The 11,035-nt window shown below is 45.4% G+C and overlaps 1 pseudogene; it reads right to left on the minus strand.

The window, feature by feature from the left end:
* Nucleotides 1-4,389: 4,389 nt before the first annotated feature.
* LOC144097515 (THAP domain-containing protein 1-like) lies at nucleotides 4,390-5,542 on the minus strand (annotated as a pseudogene).
* Between the last annotated feature and the right edge of the window lie 5,493 nt (nucleotides 5,543-11,035).

Below are 11,035 nucleotides of genomic sequence, written 5' to 3' on the forward strand. Positions count from 1 at the left end.
CTCTCTAGAGCTCAATAAACGTTTTCCTTCCTTCCTTCCTTCCTTCCTTCCTTCCTTCCTTCCTTCCTTCCTTCCTTCCTTCCTTCCTTCCTTCCTTCCTTCCTTCCTTCCTTCCTTTCTTTCTTTCTTTCTTTCTTTCTTCCTTCCTTCCTTCCTTCCTTCCTTCCTTCCTTCCTTCCTTCCTTCCTTCCCGGGTTCGAACCCGACCGCGGCGGCTGCGTTTTTATGTAGGAAAAACGCTAAGGCGCTCGTGTGCTGTGCGATGTCAGTGCACGTTAAAGATCCCCAGGTAGTAGAAATTATTCCGGAGCCCTCCACTACGGCACCTCCTTCTTCCTTTCTTCTTTCACTCTCTCCCTTATCCCTTCCCTTACGGCGCGGTTCAGGTGTCCAATGATATATGAGACAGATTTTGCGCCATTTTCCTTTCCACAAAAACCAATTATTAATATTATTATTAAGCCTTTTGTTCAAAACCTTCTACATTTCATATCTGATTATTACTCGCTTTTGCCTCGTGGTGTACTGAAGATTTCTTTGATAAGGCTGCAAATACTAAAAAGATTCTATGTTTTATGCTGGCATAATAATAATAATAATAGTTGGTTTTTTGGAAACGAAATGGCGCAGTATCTGTCTCACATATCGGCGGACACCTGAACCGTGCCGTAAGGGAAGGGATAACGGAGGGAGTGAAAGAATAAAGGAAGAAACAGGTGCCGTAGTGGAAGGCTCCGGAATAATTTCGACCACTGAGGATCTTTAACATGCGCTGACATCGCACAACACACGGGCGCCTTAGCGTTTTTCCTCCATAAAACACAGCCGCCACGGTCGGCATGGAAAGTTCAATTTTTTTTAATGAATTAGCATGTGTGACATCTATGTCAGTAAACCTAAATCTGTTTGTAATGAATGTAGGTAAATGTATTTTACCTTGTGGTACGCTTGCTTCGGAAATTAGTGGTCACTTCCTTATCTGCGCTTTTTATTCAAAGATCATTTTTCACCCACAATCTATCTCAAATTTATAAACAAAAGAGAAGCGAATAATGCTTGCAATCTTTCTGACCCGTCAACGAAGTAGCGACAGGAAGGAACTTCTTTCAAGAACCGACGTCGATACCACTTGGCGGCACTCTTCTGTACGAAGTTACAAGCCCTTGCTGTGAGCGCTTTTAAGAGCGTTAGCTTTTACTGATCACATGCCGAGATTTCGATGTGTCTCCTACCACCCGTAGATCACAAGCGCCATCTGTGGCAGCCATTACAAAACAGCACATCTTGCATTGAGACTTGGAGAACCATCTACGAAAGCATTGTAGAAACAACCACCTACCGCGTGCCAATAATGACGTCATCGTCCAATATGGTGGACAGAGGTGCAACCAAGGAGGTTATATTAAAACTTCTGGAGTGGAGGCCCGCTATGCATGCATGCAGGAACAAGTGAAGCCAGCCAGACCGACCGGCGGCCATCTTGCCAGGGGCGGAAACAGGCCGTGGTGAAATGCGCGCCAGCAGAGAACGCCAGCAGAGAACGACTAATTTTGCGATTTTTTTTCGCCTCAGCCGCAAGAATAAGTGAGAACCATCTTCTGGTAGGGATGTTGCTTCTAAGGGCACTAAATTCGCTTGTATATTCTCCCCGATTTTCGCGTGAATTTGCCTGAAAGGCTCCGGTAGGCGATTTCTCCTGTTAACTGTCGCTGCCTTGGAAAGCTGATAATTTTCTCAACAAAGCGCGTAAAGCGTGTCGTTTCAGCTAATCATGCAATGAAACATTAGCAGTGATTGGACGGAAAGTTAACTGACGAACATACTCTTTACTGGGAATGGGAAGGACAATTAAGCGTTTACAGTTCTGTAATACATGGTAGGGTTCTCGAATATCTAAAACATGCGGAAAAAAACGAAAGCAACTGCAATGGTCGAGCATACTGTCATTGCTACCTGGATTAAGATCTGCCGCACATGACCAGATCACCACTAATACTGACACCATTTGGCCCTGCAGTTTAATTAATGAATATTAGAAGTGCTTCATGGTGCCATAAAGCTGTGTATGCAGTCTGTGTTTCAATTTGAGCCCAAAGATTGTTTAAACATGAACAAGAAAACCGCGCTTTACTTTCATTTAATCAGGGTTTATTCACTCTATTACAGGGTTCCATGGCAAATTAAGGTAGAAAGGCAAACATGAAAAGCAGCAAGTTGCGGAAACAAAAACTGACACATACAGAGCACTCTAAAGAATAACAATGCCGACTATCTGAACCTGGCATATCTATACTGCATTGAGTAATGCATATATACACAAGAGTCACTGATTCTTAAAGATAATCAGTCTGGACAAGAGAGTGCGCACCTTCTCTTCGCAATTTCCTCGGTTCATCATCTTGGCAATGTGATGAATTCTGACCTTCAGATAGAGCTGTGCAATTTTCTTGGACAAGTTGTAAATATGGTTATCTAATGGGTCGCAGTCCAACAGATGAGTTTCAAGTTGTGCAAACCAGGCCCTCTCAATAACTGTGGTCAGAATCTCCACTACAAGGTGTTCGCATTGCGCATGCAGCAGCCTTAAATCTTTGTATTGAACTTGCAGCACTCTGAGTCCCTTTTCAGCAGCCTCGAAGATCTGCAAGACGTCCTTGGATGGTGCTATAAGCCCACCACGGCTTTTTGCACGAATGAGGCCGGTCAGCTCATTGGAATGCAGCGCTGCCACACAGTCCTCACATTGTGTTCTAGCAGCAACTTTTGCAGCTACAAATCCTGCAATTTAGGAAACAACAGAGTTCGCTACTGCTGACAGGCACTTGGGAAAGTCCACACGGTCAGTATAATCGTGCTCGTCGTCCAAAGGCTCCAATATTGCAGACCTTCTCTGCGATGTTACTGCCACTGGAGATTCGGCCATATCAGTGGCAGCAGACAGACTGAAAACAGTAACAACATCTTGGGAGCAATTCCCTGCGTTAGATGATTTGACTTCGGTCTGAACAAGAAGACGCTTATATGCAGCTTTAAACTGGCAGGCAGTGGGGTTGTTGTTGAAGCCACCCCTTCCCCGTACACAACCAAAAAAAGTCTCTAAGTGATCTTAAGACATCTTGTGTGTCAGGAGGTATTTGAGCTTGCCTGTCGAAACAAGTCCTTCAAACAAAGCTGCAACGCTCTGCATGCAAATGAGCAGGCCTACAAACCCAGTTTTCTTCTGTCCGTCAGTCATTAGTCTTTCATTGGCATCTTTCAAGTTCCTAATATACTGCTCAGCCTCCTGGAGAAATGACTTCCAAGATGCTGCATTCTCCTTGCGTATTGCAGCCTTATATGAGCGTGCCAGGGGATTTCTTGAGTTCAGTAGGTCAAAGAGGCGATCAAAGATCCGTATTAATTTTGCTGTGGCATGCGCACCTCGAAATTGCGGCAATTTCAGTGTGGACTCACAAAAGTCAAGTGCGTCAGCGACCGATGAACTCAGCGTTTGAACCGCAAGCCGAACCTTCATCTTCTGTTTTTCCCACAAGAGATGAACTCTCGTGAGCTTGTTCCACAAGTGGAGCCCCTCTTTGCGCTGCAATGCTTCCAAAGCTTCAATATAGCACCATTTGACATTTGAACATTCAAGATCAATGAGGTGACTCACAGACCCCAGGCAGTTTCGGATCAGTTTGATCATGTGACATGCATCAAGCATCACGAAAACTTTCTTGGAAGGCTCTGTTGGGTGCTCGAAACTGGTGCTGAACATAGATGAATGGTAGCTGAGGTCCGCGCCGAGGCACCTTGCCATGGTGAAGTTTGAAGCGGCTCCATCAAATGTCAGCGAAACAACTTCTACTCCTGCTGATGCGACTCTTGACAGACACTCTTTCACTAAGTCTGCCCTTTCTGATCCAGAAAGGGACTCAATGAGAAAATAGCCAAGAGGGACTTTCAACCTCATATTCAATGCAACAGCCATAAACACGCAAGCATTGGTTGCCTCTGGGAGGCTGTCGTCAGACAGTTCTGTGCCAAGGTCGACGTAGCCAACTACCTTGTTGCCGACCAGCTGGACGTGTTTCTTGATGGACATGTCGTCTATCATAAGAGCAGCAAGCAATGGCTCGTCCCGGCCTTGCGTCACATTTTTTAACAACGCAAACGCTTCAGATGTGAACCCAGGCTCACCATTCACTGCCTTGTACCACTCGCGCAGCGTGCGCTGAGCAGGCAAAGCATTATTAAACTTAGCTTTTACATATTCATATGCAGCAGGAGAGTAAAAGTGAAGCGTTAATGCGAATGCGCGCAGTTCAAGGAGGATATTTGTTGCTTGTCTTGTCGATGGCTCTGCCAAGGAGCTGTTGCATGTCAGGAGAAAAGGAGGCTTCAAAAACCTCAAGGCCTCTCTCTGACAAGAGCTTCATCTCTCAGCTCCTTGACCAATTCGCGGGAAGTATTGCACCGCGCCGCTAGTCTTCGTTTTGCCTGGTGCAATGTCTTGACCTTTTTTTTTCAGTTGGTTGACCTGTCCCTCTGCATCTCTGGCTTTTTGCCGATACCAATTCTTGCTTGGTGAGCTCACTTCATCTGTAGCTTGATCTGTAGGTCCTTCGGGCTCCACCGGCTCCTCGCTGATCTCGGGACTTATCGCGGGCACCGTCCGACACTTGGGGGGGTCACGCTTTCTCTTTCGCTGTAAGAAGGAAAGCGTATGAGTCAGTGAAAGCTTGTGTATTTCAAGCACCTGTTACATATAGTGCCGTAAAGTTATGGCAAAGTGAACATGAAATACGACTGTCGAGAGACCAAAACTGAGAAAAAAGAAAAAAGAAAAACACAGAGACAAGAGAGCATTTGCGTTCTTTCCTAATTACTCGTGACCCGCTTTGCATTGCGATACTCACGTAGTCATGCAGTGCTGGAGAGCCAGCATCAACAACTTTAGAAACGCTGATACTGTACCAGCGCGTTTTTAAAATAGCTTAAGAGCAAGTCATCCCCACTAACCATCGCGAACGTACTACATGAGGCCGCGTTTGTACTTACAGGCTTTTGGAGATGCGGTGGGAATGCCGGAAAGATGCTAGGAACGCTGTCAGGTCGCAGTCTGGTTGTTTGCCCGGTCCTGTCGAAGCACTGACGCTCAAAATGCGTTGAACAAAGACGGTCACCATCCTTCGGCGCCCAGCCATCCCGGCGTACCGCACGCTCCCACGCACCACGCAAACCAGGATCTTTAGGACACCTATTACAGGGAAACATGATAACATGGCTCGGTATACGCTCCATTCTGGCAAAATAAAGTGCTTAAAAAGCGCTATGTAATCTGCACAGTTGTATTCGCGCATGGTCAGGGACGGTCAGGTGCGATCGACCAAGCCTAGTACACTGCTATGCAAATACTTACAAATGAAACGTTATTCCCGGCGCCTTGACGCGATTCGTACATCCAAATGCGACGCACGACCCCACCATTGACGATGCAGTCGCTTGCTGTCCGTTGAAGAAACAGTGCACTAGCACAACCGCAACAAAACACCACGGAGCCACTAAGCTATACGGCGGACGCTACGCGTTTCGGCTGTATTCTGCCCCTGGCAACGTGGCGCCGCGTCAGTGAGCGCCGGCTTCACTTTTCGAGCCTCCCCTCTACTCCAGAAGATTTAATATATAACCTCCTTGGGTGCAACTTTGTGGCCACCAAAATAGCAGCCATTAAAGTTGGTTAATTCCTCCCATCGCTTTATCTCCACAAAAGAATCCTATAACTGAGGGAAAGCATTCCCGTCACAGGACCGCTATATAGTACACATTCGCTCCGCTATATATATCCGACAGCAAAGGGCACCCATCCGGGGACAGTTGTGTACCGAATTTGGTAGGCTAATAGAACCGTATGGGTTGTGGCATAGAAATAAAACCGAAATTAAATAATAGGTAAACATTGTATACATGCAATTACTAGTTGAAACGTTACTATATCCCACTTCAAGCCGAATTCTAGGCTCACCTTGACCCCCCCCCCCCTCTCCAAACTAAACTAATTCCGTTTGCGACGTATCTTGGGGGGGGGGGGGGGGGGGGCGGGGTGTAACTCGACAAAGGGCGCGTTCTTCGCTTTCATCGTCTAGTAAACCAGACAGCTAACGCTCGTTACTTCAACGTCGTCCAGACTGTGGCGGCCTTTTTTATGTAAACTCCGTTTAAATTGACGGTCGGTATTTTTAAAACCAACAAAAAGAGCACTGCGGAAAAATTTGTTTTTGTTTATGAGATATGCGTGCGCGGCGTTGTGCCATACGCAACAGCTGCGTCACATGAGGGAGGTGCTTCACGCCGAGAGCTGCTGTCTCGCTCCTAAGCAGAAGTGTGTGTTTACTAGTTCGATAGGCAAAGTATGTGTCTTTTGTTGTTTTCCAGATATGGAGCTTCTATCCACTCCTTGGTGAATCGCCGCCTTTGTATTTGTATTTTTTGTGAGTGTGATACACATGCGTGTTCTGGTGATCTAGGTTGGCTGTTTCTCGATTAAACTTCAATTGCTAGTCCAGCGTTGTCCTCTGTTCTTCTCCTTGTATCCCGTACTTTCGGTGGTGAATTTATGCCTGGTGCGTTACTCTAATTGTACAAAATGCAATAGCCCTAAAAAGCAACTGCCTTCAAGTTCTCAACATAAATATGCACGCTATCTTCAGCCAATAAAAAGTTAATTCATGAATTTCAGTTAATTTCTGAATTTACGGTGAAAATTATTGTTTTAATTTGCGCCTGCCTGGCCGCATTATCAACATGCAAAACCGACATTTGCGTACGGCGTTTCACATTTTTTTTAATTCAGTAAAGTCTAATTTTGAACACGCTGTATAATTGCCGCCGTGGAGGTCCAGTGGATAGGGTGCTCAGCTGGTGACCAGAAAGACGCGGGTTAGGTGCCGACGGAGGGAGTCGCAATTGGATCGAGGTGAAATGCTAAAGACCCGCGTATTGTCGATGTCAGTGCGCGTTAAGGAACAGCAAATGGTAGAAATTTTGTGGAGCTCCCCACTACGGCGTTCCAAATAGACTGACTCGCTTGGGAACGCTAAACCAAACTAAACCAAAGAAGCGTAATTTCGATTCTGGGCACAGTTCTATCCTCCCTGTTTAATTTAGAAGCCTACTAACGTATATCCATACTCGTCTTTCGTCATCGTAAGCCCTACTTCGCCCACTGCAGGGCAAAGGCGTCTCACATAACTCAGCAGTTAACCCTGTTTTGTGCCAGCTGCGGCCACGCTGTATTCGCAAACTTCTCAATCTCATCCGCCCACCTAATGTTTTGCCACCCCCTGCTACGCTTGCCCTCTCTTGGAATCCATTCTGACACTCTTAAGGATTATGTCTGGTCTTGACTTAGTTTTACGTGCCTGCACAACCCCCTTTCTTCCTCTTGATTTCGACTAGGATGTCATTAACCCGCGTTTGTTCCCTCACCCACTCTGCTGTCTTCAATGTTACGCCTACCATTTCTCTTTCCATAGCTCACTGCTTTGTCCTTTATTTCAACCCTTTTCGTAATCCTCCGCAATTCGGCACCATCGGTGAGTGTCCTGAAGATACAGCTGTTGTACACTTGTGGACATTCAAATTCTGCCTCTCATCTTCTACGAGAACCAGCTAAATGCGCTGCATCCTTTTTTATTCTTCTAGTTATTTCATTCCCGTGATTCGGGTCGCTGCCTGCCGTAAGTAGACGTATTTCCTTACCACTTCCAGCACGTCGCTGGTATGATGAAATGGATCGTTACTCACTTCAAGGCAAAGCACTCACTGATTTGCACAATGTCAATGCGGGTTCCTAAAAATATTTAAATCAGCACGATTAGTAGAGGGCTTATTGCAGATGAGGCCGCTTTAAAAGACTTGGTTATTATTCCGCGATAAATGAAATCAGCACATTAAACTCAGTAAGCATGGCGTCGAGTTGCTTGAATTTTGAGCGCAAACCGACATATATGTCACCAATAAAAGGGAAACAGTGATAAACTTGGCCGATTTTTATCCATATCTTGTAAAGTTAAATTGAATAGGCAAGCAAAACTAAAGACAAAGTTAATAAACTCTAAGCTATAAACGCGCAGTTAGAGCCATTGTGAATATTTTGTGCGTGCCTCATACATTTAACTAGTACCCTCTATATGGCATATTTCCTGTGGAGTCTACGCATTCATTCCGCTTTATTTTCCCATACATTAAACTTATTCACCCTTTACACTCGGAATCTTGCGCATAGAACGAGACTACACATTTCATGGTTGCAATAAGTCTGGCGCACATAGTAGAGAAATTTTTCCGTAACAACCCTCCGCTAAATGTTCTTATTCACGTTCTTATGGATGCTTAAAGAGGATCCACTGCTTCAGTTTTCTCAAAATTTATTGACCATGCATTCATGACCTTAGCTTCCGAACCAGGTCTCTATTTATTTATTGTTTAATTTTGCTCCGCTAAGATCAAGTGGCTGATTTAGATACCGCTCGGCTTTTTTATGTTGTCCTTGTGGCTTCAACCCTTCATGATTATGCGCAGTTTCGCGTAAGGTGCATTTTGTTAAGCGCTTATTTTTCATCATTTCTTTCAGACCTAGACATTGAAATCTCTGATACATATATAATTTTCCTACAACACTTATCCTGACTTGGGGTTATGAATGCTGCTGAAATTTATTAAAGGGGGCTGTGCGTCGTCAAGTGCCTCTTGCACAGCTTTTCATCACTGCCCGCTGAACTTCTCTGAACATGCACGAAAGTTTCATGCTAAGCCAACGACAATATCTTGTCAACCACTGAATGGCCCGTGTACACAAATTTCTTGTTAATTTCAATATACTTGTTTTCTTTCTTATTTTATTAAATGCCGCAGAGCGAAAGGTCCATAGCAGTGATTGAGCTCTACGTATTAGAATGAGATTTCCTGTAGTTCGCACCTTTGTGTGACGCTCAATTCTGTTCGGCCGGGATCTTCTAAAAGCACAAAATCTGTTCCCTTACCTGGAGTTCCTCACTGTCTTGGATTCAGATATGGTCAACAAAAGCATACGTCGATTTTAACGAAAAGGTAAAATAAACATTCGCTACACAGATATATTCGCCTACACTGTCACAGAAGCGTGAAGGTGACATTACTGCTGCCCTTAAGCGGGTGGAGTGAAAGGGTGCCAAGGAAATGTGCGTACCTTTCGCGTTATCGCCTTCGCTAGGTTGATGCCCGTCTGGAAGTTCAGCGGTCCGATCCTCCCGGAGGCATCAAACAGGAAGTACACGAAGTGCCTCGGAGCGTTCGGTCCCCTAATGTCGATAGCCTGGAAGCTTGAGCCGCGGTCGTTTCCGGTAGAAGCGTCCAGCTCTCCATTCTTGATGGTGATTTAACTATGTGCTGCGCCCGCGAACCGTGTTTTGTCGTGTGAAAATTTTCCTGCAGATTGAAGAGGAACGCAGGAAGGGCAACTTCTTGTACAAACCAGCTCAGCATGCGCAAATAGCACGCATCTGCTGTGATCACTGCAGACACCAGCTTAAGCATTAAGGTGACAGTTTCAAGGCACTACCAGCACCACCAATTTTGCATGCATACACAATGGGTATGAATCAACTGCTGTTGAGAAAATAAACGCAACCGCTTTTGAGAAGTGCACATTACATGCTTTTTTATGCGAAATTATTGCAGGAGGGGAATGCTAAAACGGGTTGCTATAATATCATGAACGAAGTGAAGGGCCCGAAACAAAACACACACTTAAGAAACCACCGTAAAAAACCGCATAAATACATTTATTCACTTTCAACACTGCATTGTGGGGCATTCAGAATAATGTTGAGTGCGATATCGCCCGCGCATTAAAAAAAGCAGAGTAAACCGCACCGGTGGCCGAGAGGTTGAGCATCCGCCTCGCATGCGGGAGGTGCGTGGTTCTATCTCCAGTGCCGCCGGGTACCCACCGGTGATACAATAGGTAAAAGCTTTCCCCTGGTCTTCTGCTAAGTTTATTTAAGGTGAAATGCTTGGGAAATAAGTCTTTGACCCCATCTTGAGAAATCGAAAATACGTTGTGCCATGGCGCTCTTCGGCCATAGATGCCCTTGCGCCATAGAAAGCCATCACCAAGAGCAGAGTAATACTTTTCATGTATCATTATTTGGAGCTTTTCATCTTCCGGCCTTTTATTTTGCAAAGGCTCCTTATCGCACAACGCCAAAAGCGAAACAGGTCTCCTGCCACGAGTGAAAAGTTGGGCAACAGCTTGGCAACAAATTCGCCCATGCTTTGGCTTTTTTGTGCATAAGTTTGCACGTTATCATATTGCGGGGCAGCACATAAACACCGAATCTGGGCTAGTATAAATGTTTTTCTATCAGCCGCAGCATACAGTCGTTATTACTTGAGTACCGCAAGAATGATTTATAATCTCAATTCCTAAATTTACGTTGTATTTCGCGCGCCAATAGAAAAAATAATTTTCGCTCTATATAATCAAAAATTTCTTTTCTCTGAGTTTGCATTTCTTTTTTACTCGCTTCACCCTGAGAAATGGCTTAGCGGCTATGACAGTCGCCGCAACTGCACCTGAAGGAAGCGGAATGAATCTAGGCGTGGGTGTTATGCGATATCGTTGAACAATAAAGTCCTCCACGCAGACAAACTAAAAGTTCTGCGCAATAACAATCTTACCATTCGTTTCGTTTTATCAGCTGTCTGCAGGCTTTGCTACGAAAAAGCCTCCCTACATGACATGGAAGAGCGCAACACCCCTTTTACTGCCTCAGCTGTTAAAAGATCATTCTTAGAGCCCCAGACCTTCATCGGCGCCATATGTTAGCTGTGACCAGCGCTAGTCACGTAACGCTTCCACATTACGTCACCGCAATCGTGCAGCCATCCGACCGCACTTTCCGCTCGCAGATCAGGTAATTCAATGCTTGTGACTGGCTGAGCCGCGAGCACGCAAGTTGACTGTGTTGGTCGTGGGAAAACAAGAAGTCAGCGCAGGCAGAAGCAGGTTCGT

This window comes from Amblyomma americanum, chromosome 7, assembly GCF_052857255.1.
Source record: "Amblyomma americanum isolate KBUSLIRL-KWMA chromosome 7, ASM5285725v1, whole genome shotgun sequence".
In the NCBI taxonomy this organism is placed as follows: Eukaryota; Metazoa; Arthropoda; class Arachnida; order Ixodida; family Ixodidae; genus Amblyomma; species Amblyomma americanum.